Source organism: Camellia sinensis, chromosome 4 (assembly GCF_055761805.1).
Source record: "Camellia sinensis isolate YWXY chromosome 4, ASM5576180v1, whole genome shotgun sequence".
Taxonomy (NCBI): domain Eukaryota; kingdom Viridiplantae; phylum Streptophyta; class Magnoliopsida; order Ericales; family Theaceae; genus Camellia; species Camellia sinensis.
The window spans coordinates 57,170,481-57,183,833 of record NC_138964.1 but is presented as its reverse complement, the minus strand read 5'-3'; positions in this window follow the sequence as shown (position 1 = coordinate 57,183,833).

Here is a 13,353-nt window from a genome sequence, read left to right as displayed (position 1 = left end):
AAATCACAGGGATGTTGATTGGGCGAAATTTTAGGAAATTTTCTATGACAAGTACTTCCCGCAGTGTGTCCGGGATAGGAAGGTGGTAGAATTGATGGATCTGAGGCAAGACAGTATGACTGTAGCCGAGTATGAGGCCAAATTCACTGAATTGGCCAGGTTTGCGCCACACGTGATTGATACAGACTATAAGAAGGCGAGACATTTTGAAAGCGGGCTTCGAAGCGACATTCTAGAGAGGGTGAATGTCTTGAAGCTGGAAACCTACATTGGGGTACTAGATAGGGCCATAATATCAGAAGCTAATATAGCTAAACAAACTAAACCGACAACTGACTGGATGGGTAGTAAAAGGCAGGACTTCTTTTCAAAGAAGAAGTTTTCAAAGAAGCAAAATACGGGCTCCTCGAATACTTCTAATTCTTCTCGAGATACAACCCCGTTGTGTACCACTTGTGGTAATAGGCATCGTGGGGTTTGTTACCGTGTGACAGGAGCTTGTTTTAATTGTGGTAAACAGGGGCATATGGCCAGAGATTGCAAACAGAATAGTGGAAAATTTGCTGCTAGCTCGACAGCATCAGTCCTAAAACCAGGAAATGCTACGAGATCTACTCCCGCCGGAGATACCGTGAGACAAGGGAGAGTTTTTGCTCTTGTTCTAGGCGATACCTGGAATGCCAACGCAGTTGTCTCAAGTACCATTTCTATATGTAATCAGGACGCCTTTGTATTAATTGACTCTGGATCAACACACTCATTTGTAACATGTGCATTTGCATCTAGATTGAACAGACCTTTACAATTATTGCCATATCTACTATGTGTGTCTGGTCCATCTGGGGAATCTGTATTGTGTGAAACTGTCTATCGTTTTTGTGATATGCGAATTGGAAATGCCATTCTATATGTGGACTTGTTACCCTTGAACTTTAGGCACTTTGACATAATTTTGGGCATGGACTGGTTAACTAAATATTGTGCCACCATTGACTATGTGACGAAACGGGTTGTGTTTAGACCACCAGAACAAGAAAAAATTGTGTTTGTAGGGAACGGGGTAGTGCCTCCACCTTATTTGATATCTACAATGAAAGCATGTAAATTGATCAGGAAAAGGTGTTAGGGTTATTTGTGTTATGTGTTGTCTGAACAATCTGTAAATGCTGAATTGAATGATATCTCTATTGTTAGAGAATTCCCAGATGTGTTTCCAAATGAATTACCAGGGGAATTGGTAGATAGGGAGATAAAGTTTACTATTGAAACTATGCCAAGCACCCAGCCCATTTCTAAAACTCCCTACAGAATGGCCACTACCGAAATGAAAGAATTGAAAGAACAGTTGCAAGACCTGCTTGACAAGGGGTTTATTTGACCTAGCACTTCGCCTTGGGGTGCACCAGTATTGTTTGTGAAAAAGATGGATGGAACTTTGCGTTTGTGCATCGATTATCAGGAATTAAAAAGGTAACAATAAAGAACAAATATCCCCTACCCCGTATTGATGACTTATTTGACCAGTTGCAGGGATCACAGGTGTTTTCTAAGATTGATTTGAGATCCGGGTATCATCAGCTGAAAGTTAAGGCAGAGGATGTTGAGAAAACCGCATTCAGAACGAGGTATGGACATTTTGAGTTTCTTGTTATGCCATTTGGAGTGACTAATGCTCCGGCAGCATTTATGGGCTTAATGAACCGAATTTTTAAAACCTACCTTGACGAATTCGTTGTGGTTTTTATTGATGACATTTTGATATATTCCAAAGATAGACTTGAACATGAACATCATTTGAGAATTGTCCTACAAATACTTCGGGAAAGAAAATTATTTGCTAAACTAAAGAAATGTGAGTTTTGTTTGGATGAAGTTGTTTTCTTAGGGCATGTGATCAAAAAGGAAGGAATTTAAGTGGACCCACAGAAAATAGAGGCAATTGTGAATTGGCCTACACCGACAAATGTGACAGAAGTTCGTAGTTTCATGGGCTTAGCTGGGTACTACAGGAGGTTTGTGAAAAACTTTTCGAAGATAGCTGTACCTCTTACCCAGTTGACACATAAGGGGCAATTATTTGAATGGAATGACGAAAGAGAATCTGCCTTTCATGAACTAAAAACAAGGCTGACCACGACACCAATTTTGACTGTACCTTCAGCTACGAAAATTTTTGTAATTTCTAGTGATGCGTCTTATAAAGGTTTGGGTTGTGTGCCAATGCAGAACGGAAAGGTTATTGCTTATGCCTCCCGACAGTTGAGATCGCACGAGAAGAACTACCCAACACATGACTTAGAATTGGCCGCAGTTGTTTTTGCTTTGAAAAGCTGGTAGCATTATTTGTACATGGCAAAGTGTGAAGTCTACACGGATCACAAAAGTCTAAAATACTTCTTCACACAGAAGGAGTTGAATATGCGACAGAGGAGATGGCTGGAACTGATAAAGGATTATGATTTAGAGATTTAGTATCACCCGGGGAAAGCTGATACAGTTGCTGATGCCTTGAGCAGAAAATCAACGGGGAGTATGGCTTGTTTGCTTACTGAACAGAGAGAGATCTTGCAAGATTTTGAGAAGTTTGAAATTGAAGTGGGAATGTGTGAACAAGGCGGATTGATAGCCGCTATTACGGCCGAGCTGGCAATCATTGAAAAAGTCAAGCAGAAACAGAAAGAGGATGAATTCCTCAAGAAAGTGATTGATGAATTTGAGACAAGTCCGAAAGCGGAGTTTAGCATTGAGAATGAAGTGTTGAGGTTTCGGAACAGAATGTGTGTCCTAGATATTCCGGAACTAAAGAAGAGGGTTTTAGATGAAGCCCACAGATCCGTATTTGCTATGCATCCGGGCAATAATAAAATGTATCGGGATTTGAAATAAACCTATTGGTGGCCTAAAATGAAGAAAGAGATTGCAGAATATGTGTCCAAGTGCCTTCAATGTCAGCAAGTTAAGGCTGAACATCAGAAACCAGGCGGTCTACTTCAACCTCTCCCTATTCCTGAATGGAAGTGGGAACATGTGACTATGGATTTCGTTGTTGGCCTACCTCGGACTTCTCGAGGTATGGATTCTATTTGGGTTGTAGTCGATAGACTGACTAAATCTGCACATTTTTTGCCAGTTAGAACTACGTTTAATGCTTATAGATTGGCTACTATTTATGTTGATGAGATTGTCCGTTTACACGGAATTCCGGTATCTATTGTGTCAGATAGAGACCCGAAATTTATATCTAGATTACGGAAAAGTTTGCAGGAAGCCATGGGGACAGAACTAAGATTCAGTACTGCATTCCATCCACAGACGGATGGGCAATCAGAACGAACAATACAGACTTTGGAAGATATGCTTCGAATGTGTGCTTTAGATTTTCAGGGGAGTTGGGAAGACTATTTGCCACTTGTAGAATTTGCATACAATAACAGCTTCCACTCCAGCATTGGTATGGCATCATACAAGGCTTTATATGGTAGAAGGTGTAGATCACCTATTTGTTGGACAGAAGTCGGGGATAGAGCTTTACTTGGGCCTGAAATTGTACAAGACACTTCTGAGAAAATCAAAACTAGTCGGCAAAGGCTCAAAACAGCACAAGACCGACAAAAGAATTATGCAGATGTTCGAAGAAGACCTCTTGAGTATGAGGTCGGTGACCATGTGTTTATTCGTGTGTCCCCAATGAAAGGCCAAGTCAGGTTTGGAAAGAAGGGCAAGTTGTCGCCCCGTTACATTGGGCCGTTCCAGATTTTGGAAAGACTTGGTCCAGTTGCCTATAGAGTTGCTTTGCCACCGGGATTTGAACAGATCCATAACGTGTTTCATGTGTCGACGTTGAGGGGTTACCTCCGAGACCTGTTTCATGTGATTGATTATCACCGGGTAGCTATAGATGAAAATATGGAATATGCTGAATGGCCGAAATGAATTGTTGATCGGCAAATGAAACAGTTGAGAAGCAAGTCTATCCCAATGGTGAAAGTAGAATGGAAGGAACACTATGGAACAGATGCTACTTGGGAAAAAGAGGAGGAAATGCGACTACGCTATCCACATTTGTTTCCTAACGAAGGTAAATCAAGTTTGGAGGACCAAACTTCCTAAACGGGGGAAAACTGTGATATCTCCGTTCCGTAATATGCTAATTGGTCCTTAATATGAGTATGATTATGTGTTTAATATGATTTTGTATGCCATTATGTGAAAATATGTGGTTTTAAATTTCTATCTGTTCACCGTAGGAATATCTATTTGATTATCTGCTTTAGAAATTAAATTGAGGGCCTTATCGGCCACAGAATCCGAAATTGATCGCGCCATTGTGATTAACGTAATCTTTAGAGCCTACGGTGAAATTTAATTGAAAATTGATTCGAATCGGATTAAATTGATTTAATTAGTAGTGTTATGCTCAATTTATTTAATATTAAAAATTGGGACTAGTGGAGACTTATGTAGAAACGGCACTATGCACTTAATCTTTACGCTTGAGTCCAAAAATATGATATTGTGCTCTAAAGAGAGGGGGGAGCTGAACCTAGAGAGAGAAGAAGCTCAAATTAGAGATTTTGCTAGGAAACTTCGTGATCTTGGAGCTACACTCAAGAATCAACCATAATTTGTGAGAAGTAAGGCTCTTAGGTGAGTAACCCACCCTTGATTCATGGATTTTGTTTGTAAATTGTAAATTCAACGTTGAATGATGAGAAAGAGCATGGATCTTTAAAGTCAATAGATGCATGCATGTATGTAATTACTTTGAAATTGCATGTTTGAGCACCAAATGTATGATCCATGTTAGTTTTTAGTTGAAATCCATGTATTTGACCATCTTTTCATCATATGAAATGAGAATGAGGGTTATATGTCACATGCATGTACAATCCATGGGAGTAGAAGCTTGGAATGCATGAAGTTGTTATGTTGGTAATAAATTTGGTGGAAAGTGAGCCATGCATGGGTTTGATCTATGAAATTGAGCTTCAGAATGTTGTAATTTGGTGTTGGTATCATGTTGGTATATGTATATGTGAAATCTGAGCCATGGCATGCAAGAAATGTTGGTTAGAGTGTTGAATTCGAGCTCAAGAACCATCCTGGAAAACCCAGAATTTTGATGTCCGCTCGAGCGGGGGTTTCGAGCTCCCAGTATTTTCTTGCAGTCATGGTGTCCGCTCGAGCGGGGAAGTTCACGCTCGAGCGGGGAGCTATGTAGGATGAACTTCTGCTCGAGCGTCCGAGCTCACGCTCGAGCGTAAAAATGATACGTCCAACACTTTTTACAGACATGGTGTCCACTCGAGCAGGGAAGTTCACGTTCGAGCGGGGAGCCATGTAGAGAGGCCTTTCGCTCGAATGCCAGAATGCACGCTCGAGCGTAAATTTCACATAACTAGTACTTTTGCAGGCCTCAAGGGTCCGCTTGAGCGGGGAAGTACACGCTCGAGCGGGGACCCTGTTTTCTGAAATTTTGAAAGTGTATTATGTGTTTCGTTTTCCATTCTCCTTCACTTGCAAGCACTCTTAGGCATGGATTAAGCATTGTAATTGAGTTAAACAGATAAGAGTGAAGCCTAAAGAGGAATATGCAAATTAAAGAACGAATTGAATCGTTTGTGACCCATATGTGCTATATGATGTGTAGGGTCAAGCTCCAGGGCAAATCGACAAACCGATCACTGTGAGTAATATCTTAACAAGATATTTGAAATATACTGCCGTCCAATTGTTTACTTCTATGTGAGTTCATTAATTTGAATTGTGGACAACGATTGATATGAATGATTGGGCCGAAGGCTGATTGACATGAATGATTGGGCCGAAGGCCGATTGACATGAATGATTGGGCCGAAGGCCGATTGATATGAATGATTGGGCCAGAGGCCGATTGATATGAATGATTGGGCCAAACGCCGATGGACATAAATGATTGGGCCGAAGGCCGATTGATCCAAGTGATTGGGCCAAAGGCTGTCTGTTGGAACTGTTTCAAAGATTGCTTATGTATCTGCCTTATTAGCTATTATTCACTGGGCTTTCGCTCATGCTCATTCATGTACATGTAAGTGAGCCAAGGGACGTCCAGAAGCAGCCTCGGTGAAATTGTGAGAAATAGTCAGAGTTTTGAGGAGTCAACCCAAATCTCTCACACACGAGACTATCTTCGCTTTTTTCCTTTGTTCATAAGTTTTTGTTATGTTGGCGAAAGTATTGGACTACTTTTGTATATAAGTCTTGGGTTCGACTGACTTAAACTTGTATGATCTTGCATGTACAATGTTCTGTGTTGATGCATATTTTGATGTGAGTTATTAATACATAAATGTTTAGAACGTGATGGTGTGTATATAAACACAGCTCTATAGACAAAGTTTTGAATTGCTTCCGTTTGGCCCCTTTACTCTGACGAGTTTTGTTTTATTTGGTTTGAGGCCGTAGGTAATCTCGTGATTACTGGAAGGTTATGGCCTTAACCCATAGGGGCGGGTTCGGGTCGTGACATGGTCTCTCCCATACTCTGTCTTGAAATCAGGTTAAGGTTAGCTGGGGGTGGTCTGGTTTTATTTGTGTGGTTACTGACTGGGTGTTAATTGTAGGTCTCTTCGATTGGTGTGCTGGTTCTTTATTTAGGGATGTGGGTTGAGTGTATGTGAGGTTACTCCATAAATGATTGAGTGAGATTGTGAGTTTGTGGGTTGAGTGACTACAGTAATTTAAACTTTATCTCACAGTTGTTATTCTTGTTTTTTGTTGGCCCTTGTTGTGTAAAGAAGCTAGGTTGAGTGATGGTGAGTTCCTATATTAGGACTATGTGTGAGGAGGGTTTTTTGTGCTATTGTGGGTTAAGTGATGTGAGAACCAATAATTCACTAATTATCTTTGATGGAGGTACTTAGCTAATTTAGAGGAGTTATTCTTTGTGGGTTGAGTGATTGAGGCATATATTGTTGAATACTTTTTGTGTTGTTTCTCATACATTATAGTTAACTGTTGTGTGCAGTGTTTAAGTGTACTTGAGTGTTGAGTGATGGCTAGCAGTATCATGTGAGCTTTTACAGTTAACTATTGTTGAATTGTCATACTGATTTGGTGATTGGTTGGCTCTCTTAGGATCATTTGATTGAATGATGGTGTAGCTTGCTTTTTGTGCTCGTCGGAGGGGTTTAGTCTCTTCGGATACAATAGCCCTACAGTTCAGACTCCCATGGTTCTGAATCTAGTTTCATTAGTGCAATGTGAAATAGATAAACACAAATGAGAGTCCAATTCGACAAATCTTAGAAAAATCCATTTAATCATCAGAGATGCTAGAAATGGACTGCATTGCCAGATTTCAGAGTTGTCACCTAAATATTTTTGAAAAATTTAGGAAACCCGTGACTCATGCCAAAGGCCACTTGTTTGTCATAACCAAAGTGTCTCGGCTCGGGAACTTAGGTATGAGAGGGGAAGGTCATGAATTGAGCATCCACTCACCCGATCAAAGATCGGCCTCTACTAATCATGATGTGAATCTTATGTATAATATATGCTCATGTTCTGATTATTATGCTAACTTTACTATGCGAGGCACACAAGTATAGACTATTTCTCCCACTTCGGAATGATTTGATTTTATGTTTGTTTGAAAAGAGTTTTGAATATGTGCCACTTGAAAAAGTGAGCTCATACATACATTAATTAAAAGCATCCCAATTTAAGTGAAAAAGCCTTCATCCACGGACATTCAAATGGGTATATCAAATAAGCACTTAGCCTCATGGAAATATGCTCGATATGACAACACAAACATACATGCAATATGCTAAAGCAAAAAATGCTCACGTAGTACTCAACTGAGGCAAGCCAAAATAGAAGAAAATAGTTAGAAAAATACATGCTCTAATATGCAAGTGACTAATGCAACACATACAAAATGATACTACTAGGTTCAGTTTATTAACATGACATGTGGATCAATTCTAAACATATGGTAGCGCATGTATTCAAGGTTAGAATGATGAACTAAACCCAATGCATGTAAAACATGGATATGAAAGTAAAACACGATGCTACCATTATAAGTATATAAATAAAATGGAGAAATAAATGGGTGTTGGTAGACATATACAATATTACAAGTGTGCCCTTGTATAAGAGGGTCTGAATGTCCGAATTTAATCTAATTATTACAACACCAAATTAACTAATTTAAATAGCTATTACAATAACTAAATTTGACTAGCTATTACAAATTCAAATGAATCTAATTAATTTACACATACTACTATCAAAGCATTAATTTAAAGGACTATGGGTAGCGAAGAGTTGCACGTGCAAAACGAGAACAACCTCCTGGAAACCTCTCTGTTTTTCTGCCAGAAATTGTTGTATTTGTAGCCAGAAAATTATTTTGTTTTTGCCTCAGCTTCTGCTCTCTTGAAGAGAGGTTGTTCTTTGGTTCACAAACTACAAAGTGTTTACTGTTAGGAGCTAAAATTTTGGCTCAATAATCTTAGTAAGAAGCCTCAAAACTTTGGTTTAGGAAGTGTATATATAGTGTATGTTTATTGCAAGATAGGGAGGGAGAGTGTTTGGCAAGTTTTTAGCTCTTGGCAAAATTTGATATCCTAAAACCATGAGGGATGGTCAAGTATTTATAGAAAAATAGGTCCCCTTGTTGGAAATATCTATTATGAGTCAGCTGGTGTAGTGCATGCACATAGGGGAACAACTGGCCGCAAAAGATTTGCTTGCTGGGAAACATGGCCGACCGGCCATGTAGGGGGCCGGCCGGCCAAGAAAATTGGCTTGCCAGCCACCTGTTGGCCAATAGGCCTCTGAGTGGGTAGGTTAGAAAAAATTAGGTTTTGGTTTGAATGGGGTGTAAGGTTTTAGGCTCTGAAACTCAAAACCAAAGCTTCTTGCTGAAAAAATTGAACGAGTTGTACGGCATAGTATTTCATCATCGAATGTTCAACCCGAGGTGCGCAAGTCTTATGGGCGGTCAAAAATGGGTTGTCTATAGTTGCCCCTCTTTGATAGAGCTCAAAGTCATGAAATGACGTGAGTGAATGTTAAAGCCCGAAGACGACCCATTTTGACAAGGCCGTAAGACTTGGGCAACAAATCAAAATGTAAATGCAATTGGCTGAACTCAAAAGTTGCCTATGTATCCCTTTGCAAAGAATCAAACTAGCGTAGTTCACGGGCAAGATGCAAACGATATGCAGAAAGAACACATTTGAAAGATGGACTTACACGCTACGCGAAGCCAGTTACTTTTGAAAATCCATGGTCATGCAAGACAATGCAATCAATAATAACAAGATAACAACATATGAATGAAAAGCTTTAAATCAACAAATCTAACTATGCCTCACATGGAAAGGAGTAAGCAAATAACAATTTTAAACATGTTTAATGTGAAAGGAGGAAAGACGGTACAACCGACAGACACATCTTACCGTATTACATATAGAGAGAGGGGGAAGGTTATAAACAGGTGAAGATGCGAGCCAACAACGTATTACACAGAAGAGGCAAAAGGTACAAGCCAAATGACACTCTCGTGATAACGAGAAGGAATACAAGCCAAACTACGCTTTGTGCAGAAAGGGGAAAAGCTCCATGCCAAACTACACTTCGCGTAGAGAGGGTGGAGGGTGCAAGCCAAATCACGCTCACGTTATGAGGGGAAGGGGTACAAGCCAAACTACACTTCGCATAGTGTCACGCCCCAATTTTTATTACTTGGATTTCCATTACCAAAACCATTATTAAAAATTCAATTTATGAGATAGCATACAGAAGCTCATCATATTTACAAAGAAAACATAAGGAAGGGTTCTCTCAAGCGAATATAAGATGAATGCAGTATGGACATTACAAAAATAAATTGCCCGTAGACTTACATCATTTAAATCAAGAGGAAGGGTTTAACCCTTTACATCAATGTTATTCTGCCTACACATATAGAGGCCCCGTGGCCAACAAATAAGGAAAATCCGTAATCTTGTAGCACATCCTGATCATCACCTCAAAAAGAATTAACAACATGGGATGAACATAAAGTCCAGTAGGGATCTCAACATGATCCTCAACAATAACAACTTACAGATAGCTATGATCATGAATGTTAATCTCATGCCATATAAATAATGTGACATTTTATAACCAAAGTATACATACGTACGTACTTTTCTCAAAATCATTCAGTTATTCAACAACACCAAGTTCGCTTTTTCTAGCCATTCCGCATTTAAACAATTATTACGCAATAATCGTAATTCTCCATTTGTGACCAAGCACCACACAATATCCATTTTATTTCTTTATCTTGAAAGCACGTTCACCAACTCTGATTTTCCTCTCATTATTATAACCCATTGTATAACCGAAGTCTGACTCCATACATTCCTCACATTCTCAATCTCAAGTTCAATTTAAAGAGATGTTTTCAATAACTAATTATTGGTAGGCAACTCCCTCAATCACTCTCAACACGTCCAAACATACATAAAAACATCTACGCAACACATTAGACAGTTCAATCTTACAAATTCATAATCACCATAACATATGACACACAGTCAACTGAGACAACAATGATAAATAATCCCTGCTCTATACGCCCGAAACATGATAAGCCAATGACACATCTCTCAAAAAATGCACTGCCAATTTACCAGACAGAAGCTGGAAGGGAATGGTACCTCTGCAAATTTACCAGGAGCTAACTGTAAAGGAAAGGTACCTCTGCTTTTCAGCGCAACACACACAACCAATTTACTAGGCGCTAGTTGGAAGGGAATGGTACCTCTGATTATTAATGCAACCAATTTACCAGGCGCTAGCTGGAAGGGAATGGACCTCTAATTATCAGCGCAGAACGCAGACACATATCAACCATCACAACATGACAAAGTACAACCAACAAGGGTAACACATACACGCTAGTAATCCACACAACAATGTCATCCTCCACCGATGACTAAGGACAAAACCTTCAAGTAACATGTATTCAACTTACACATTAACAACAATAAATTCACATGGGACTTTAGATCCAATTATAACAATAATGAATTTAAATATTCGTGATTCAACCTGAAGTCAATTTCTAAAACTCCCACAATGTTAGCATTTCATCCTTCCATTTGCAAAATCAATTGTCTTTTCCTTCTACATTAAACTTCTCCACCCTTTGCCTTAAGTCATTTAGTTTCTTTTCAAAAGGGAGTATGACCAACTCACATTCTTTCATTTTAGACAAATGATTTCAATCATAACTAACAAGGTTAATATTTACTCAATTTCTATCTAGCGGTAATGTAACACCACAACATTCAAATCTCATGATTACATTCCTTTTTAACAATTAACAACTTATCATTTTGCTAGACTTAACTAAAATCAACTCAACACAAGTTAAATACTAAAATTTATGAGAACCCGGTTTAATCACAAGTTATTGCCAAGTCAATAATCAAATCCTTAATTCATAACATGATAATTTCGTCATTTAAATTTCTAATTTCATAACATGCTTAACCCACAATAAAAACCCTTTTTGACAAAGGAGCAAGTTAATTAAAAATTAGGGCTTCACTTCCCTCTTTACATAAACAAGCTAAACTACTACTCAAAATTTATCCAACAACAATAAACTCCCAATTTACAACCTCACACAACTCATCTTGAACCCCCATTCATGATTTTCAAAAGAAATCCATAACAACAAGGTTTTTATGTAATAAGAACATACCACATGTCTATCTATAGGTGAAGCATTGAAGAAAAGCAAGGAAATCCCTACCTCAAGAGAGAAGAGGAGAAAGAGCCCAAAAATTGACCTCGCTGAAGTACGATCTCCACCGGTCAAGACAAAGTCCTCGATACGCTCATCATTTTGGTATAAGGGACTAGCATCAAAATCCCAATGGATTTCTTGAGATCAAAGAAGATGAGATGTTTTGTGGGTTTGGGTAGAGAGAGAGATGAGAGAAAAAGTGAGAAATAATGTAGAGAGAGAGTGGTACAATCAGATATGGAGGAAAACGGGGCAAAAAGTGCAAAATATAACTGAAAAACACGAACAACGGAGCAAAAAATGCGCCTGGCCGCATGTACGGCGCCCACTCCCGCACGTGCGGCTCCCACCCCCGCACCTCAACTCACCTACCTGCCTTTTAAGTAGTGTGCTCATAGTCCAAGCCCCAGCTTCCCGCACGTGTGGCCTGGTCTCCCGCACGTGTGGCCCCATCCCCGCGCGTGCGGGGGTGCGGCCCTGACCCTCCTGTTCGGAAAAACTCCAGCTTCTTCCCCTAGCATCCGGTGCCAACCCTGCATTCTCCGCGACGAGTGAAAATGCGTAATTAAAAGTAATAAGAGCAAAATTTTAAGAAGAAGTTCTCTGAAATAACGAATCTAACTATTGACAGAAACACGCTTTTAAAACCAGACATCTAACAACGAGAATTCCAACATAACCTTAAGAGAGCAAAGCAAAATACGCACCGGTCATCACATGCAGAAAGGGGAAAAGCTTGCCAAACTTCGTTTCATGCAGAGAGGGTAGAGGTTGCAAGCCAAATCACACTCATGTGATAAGGGGAAGGGTACAAGCCAAATCGCACTCACACGATAAGGGGAGGGGTGCTAGCCAAACTACACTTCGCGCAGAAAGAGAAAAAGCTCCATGCCAAACTACGCTTCGCGTAGAGAGGGTGGAGGGTGAAAGCCAAATCACACTTATGTGATAAAGGGAAGGGTACAAGCCAAGCTACGCTTCGTGCTTAAAGGGGAAAAACTCCATGCCAAACTAAGCTTCGCGAGAGGGTGGAGGGTGCAAGACAAATCACACTCACGTGATAAGGGGAAGAATACAAGACAAACTACACTTAGCGTAGAAAGTGGAAAAGCTCCATGCCAAACTACGCTTCGTGCAAAAAGGATGGATAGTGAAAGCCAAATCACACTCACATGATAAGGGGAAGGGTAAAAGCCAAATTGCACTCACGCAATAAGGGTGTATACAAAGAGTATGATGTATATGGATGCCACATAATTGCTGTAATTGATATGAAATGTGATGCGATACAAGTTGAATGCAATGTAATAGAAAAGATGCACAAAAGTGGTGCTATCGAAAGTATTCCACAGGAGAGGTGGTAGGGAACACCCTACCGTGCACAGGAATATGCCATCACATACCCTAAGATAGAATTTTTTTGGGATTTCGTCTCATGTATCTCGAGGAGAGAAAGCCGCTCGGGAACGTATTTCACACATCTCAAGAAAGAACGAAGGACAATGATCCTAAACGCGCCTCAGCGTGGAAGGATAGATGGTACAGGGCAACACATG